General features: G+C 35.4%; 1 long non-coding RNA gene across 1 annotated transcript; it reads left to right on the forward strand.

The window, feature by feature from the left end:
* Positions 1-1,299: 1,299 nt before the first annotated feature.
* Positions 1,300-3,116, forward strand: LOC130466836 (uncharacterized). The gene is made up of 2 exons (XR_008926977.1): positions 1,300-2,060; positions 2,752-3,116. It is a non-coding gene; the product is annotated as an uncharacterized lncRNA (long non-coding RNA).
* Positions 3,117-4,391: the final 1,275 nt, after the last annotated feature.

The following is a 4,391-nucleotide window of genomic DNA, read 5'->3' on the forward strand; positions in this document are numbered from 1 at the left end:
CAAATTCGAAGCCTAACTATGACTTTTCGGAGGTTTTAGTTTTTCGAACGCAAAATTTATAATTTTTATGATGTTAAATTAAATATTTGTGAATCTTGTATGTAAATCTTGAATCTATGATTGACCTACTGTATATGTTTAACAATTTTAAAGCCTAATCTTGTTAATTATACAACCTAATTTGTAGTTGTAATTAATTTGTTGAAATTCGAATAATTTAGAATTTGTTTTGATTTTCATAATTAATTAGCAATTTAATTAGGTTCTTATGATTAAAAACCACCATAAAATTTGTTTAAATTGAAAAAGTTTTAAAATTTTATGACCTAGATTAGAATCCATGAAAATAAATATAATCGGAAATTAACTTGAATAATAAATTTTCGATATTTCGCCTAAAATTATGAAATTAATATGAGCTATTAATTTGTCAATAAATTTAATTATAGAAGTTTTGATTTTTATGTAAATCGTTCACGAATCTTGCACCACGAATCAATGAAAGCTAAGTGTTACCCTTAAGGGGTGTTGCAATAGTGCAGGTATGCGACGACGAGCAAGGGAGCTCGTCGCCCATGCGGTACTAGGCAGCGAGCAAGGCACGGGCACGCGCGGGGGGGGGGGGGGGGGGGGGGGTGGGGTGGAGGAGGGGCTACGCTCCTGTGCGGTGTGTTGCATGTGAGCGAGAGTCGAGACGAAGGCAACGAGCACACAGGCCGCGCGCGCGAGCAGCGAACGTTGGTACGCTCCAGCGAGCGCTAGTTCGACCAGCGAGCGCTGGCTCGTTGATGAGTGACTAAATGTCACTCATAGGTAGTAATTTATGCATTACTTGAGTCGGTTTTATTATATTTTTAACATTTTTTGTCTTTATTTTACTTGATTTCTTATTTTGATTATTTATAACTTAGTTTAGTATTTTTAGCTATTTTTATTAGTTTTTAGATCTTAATTTCGTAATTTATTTATTTTACAATTTTATAGTTTTATTATTATAGTTTCGTTATTATTATTTATTTCTTTTTATTATTATTATTATTATTATTATTATTATTATTTTTTTTTTTTTTTTTTTATTATTTTTATTATTATTATTATTTATTTATTTATTTTTGTTTTGTTTTGTTTTATTTTACTTTCTCGTTTCTTCCCTCGTGTTCCATTTCTTATGTGTAGGTGACTCAAGCCATGCATCTTCAAGGTACGGGTTAAATTTTCGAGACAAAATCAAGTTATTATATCTTGTTGCTGTTTTGGCCCAAGACTTGCTAAAGACCACACCAAGGCCCAACATTTGTTTTCCAGCCTTCCTCTCCTTCCTCTACCTTACACCCTAACCTGCACTACCACTTTTGCTTACCCTACACCACACCATCTTCTCTGCCCAAAAACTCATGAACGAGCAACAACAAACCCAAGCAGCATATATCCTTGTCATTGCTATTCGGCATACTGTCATTGCACGAGCAATACAGTCACTGTGCCGCTAGTTACAGTCAAACATAGCAACGCATCTCCACGCACAACACCACCAAACTACGCCTAAAACAGCAGCAAAAAAAAGCAGAGCAAAAACAGAACAATTTGGATTCGACAAAACCCGTAATGTAGTTCGACCGAACTGAAAATTTAGAGTTCCTAATCGTATGAGGTTCGGTCGAACCTCAATGGCGTTCTCCCAAACCGACAAAAGTTCGTCCGAACATCACAAGTGTTCGTCCGAACCTATTTGAGCGCTCAATTGTTGTACGGAATTAATGAAGTCACGTGGCTGCGCTCATGGTTGGGGTTGATGGAAAATCGACGGTGATGATGGTTGATTGAAGGAGGATGGACGGTGATAATGATAGTTGATGAGATGGTGATGATGGATGATCGATGGAGGATGGGGATCGACGGCAAGGATGATATGAAGAGGAGAGGATGCAGCGATGGTGATGATGAATGACGATCGATGATGATTGACGGTGAAGATTGATGATGGAGGCGCAGGGAAGGAGGTCGAAGGAGCGAAGGCAACGAAGAAATTGGGGTTGCCGGTTTCTTTTGTTTATTGGGGGGTCTGATTAGGGATGGCAATGGGTCCAAGACCCGACCCAGATCCGATTGGACCCGGTCCATTTTTAAGGGTCTGGGTCCAAAAAATTTAGACCCTGTGGATCTGGGGCGGATCTGGATCTTTGTTCAACGGGGCGGGTCTGGGTCCGGATCTAAGAATTAAAGATCCAGATCCGGTCCAGATCCGACACACAGACCCATATATATAATTTTTTTAAAAAATTATTAAAATTTAAATATAATTCAATATTTACGTGCTAAACTTTATTCAGTTCTTATGATACTAAACTATTTAAAAAGTATTTGATGTGACATATAAATAATAGTATTAGAAACTTTAAATACTTATTGTATCACAAGGCTAATATGATTGTTTTCCTAAACAAAATTAACGAATAATCCATATTTAGTGGTTTTATTAAAGCAAAGTTACGTTTACATACAAAAAATGGGCGGAAAAATTACGTAGTATAAGAAAAATGAGGGACAAATTTTTTTAGAAAACAAATACGCTTAGACCCATTTAGGACCCAGATCCGACCCTAGACCCATTAGACCCAGTGGATTTGGGTCTGGATCTGATTTTTTTGGACCCAGCGGATCTGGGTCGGATCTGGATCCACCTCTTAAAAAGCGGGTCTGGGTCTGGATCTTGTCGGACCCGGTCCAGATCCGACCCATTGCCATCCCTAGGTCTGATGCATTTTTGGGTCATTTGGTTTCCTTTCTTTCTATTTTTCTTTTTATTTTTCCTTTTCTTTTATTCTTTTTCATTTATTTCTTTTTGTTTCTTTGTTTTTTTTTTTTACTTTCTTTATTTTATTTGCTTTTTTTAGAAGAGTAGTATAAAATACCCAAGTTGGGTCATAAACAAGGGGCAACTCATTTTTGCAATGTACATATTTTAGGCTTTTCTCTCTAATTTTTTAGGGTTTAGGGTTTATGCTTAGTTTTTGAGGTAGAGAAAATTAGGAAAATCAATGAAAAATTGAGGGTTTTGATATGCAAGTGTGACAATTTGAATAGAACAACCAACAATCAATCAATGAGCATTTATATCTCTCTCTTCATTTATTTCTTCATTTTTGCTTTATTTATTTATTGTTTTATTTAGTTTAATTATTTTTGCTTAGTTTAATGATTCATGTTTAGATTAGTTGTTATTATTATTTAGAATCATGTTTTTAGTTGTTAATTTCTATAAATTTCATATTTTTATGATTAAGGAGTAGTTTATTGATTAGGGTTTGATGAAAACTCAACATTGATTTTGTTTCGGTGTTTGTGAATGGAAATTAGGGATTTTCATGATTAAATTATTGCATCCAATACATGTTGCATTTTACTTGATCAATTAAGTGTTCCATCATTGTTTGGAGTAGTCTAGTTGGGTTGGAAAGGGATTAAAGACCTAAACTTGATTATGTGGTTGAATTGGGATTTTGATTTACCCCGTGTATGATAGGGTAGAACGGGAGTTCGTCCTTGATCCTTAGGGAAATTGTTCGCGCACCGGTTGGTGGTTGGAGCTAATTGTGAATTCAACGCTTATTCATGTAGTGCTTGTGAATATTTCCCGTTTTCAATTCTCTTAGGTTCAATCCATGATTTTTTGTTGTTTGACCCATTCCCTAATCTCGTTTACTTTTGATTTCGTAGTTTAATTTAATTAGTTTTATTCGATTAATGATTTTCCAAAACATCGTTTCGACCTAGCTTGTTGTTCGATTAGCATAAATTAGCGCACCTTAGTCCTTGTGGATTCCGACCCTTGCTTACCGCTTTACTTGTGCTTAATGGTTAGTTTAGGTAATTTGTTTGATTAGGTGAGACTAGTAACGACCTAGTTTTCCCCTTGATCACTCGTCCCAGCGAGCGATGCTTGCTGCGTGCTATGCGTGGCCTGCTTGACGCTTGTGCTACGACTATCGCAGTGGCAGGCCATGGGCGCTGCACTCGTGCATGCGGCCCATGGGCGCTGCTACTATAAGGCTTCAACGAGGCATGAGCGCAAGCCTGTGGCTTTGTCTTAGCCCGTTGGTTCGTTTTAATTTTTCGGTTGAAAACAATTTTAATTAAGTTTAATTTCGTAATTTCATTTTTTTCTGAACTTAATTTTTCTGAATTTAATTATTATAAATTTATTTATACTAATTCTGTTACTAAAATTAAAACCTTGATAAAATTTTAATTAATTAATTTTAATCAACAGAAAATAAAATAAAGGGATTTAAATAATATTTTATATGAGCTTTAAATTTTAATTAAATTTGTAAGTTTCCGGTTGGACTAGGAAATTCAATTTTATGTTTAAAATTTGTAAAGCATGTAAA

Source organism: Spinacia oleracea, chromosome 2 (assembly GCF_020520425.1).
Source record: "Spinacia oleracea cultivar Varoflay chromosome 2, BTI_SOV_V1, whole genome shotgun sequence".
Taxonomy (NCBI): Eukaryota; Viridiplantae; Streptophyta; class Magnoliopsida; order Caryophyllales; family Amaranthaceae; genus Spinacia; species Spinacia oleracea.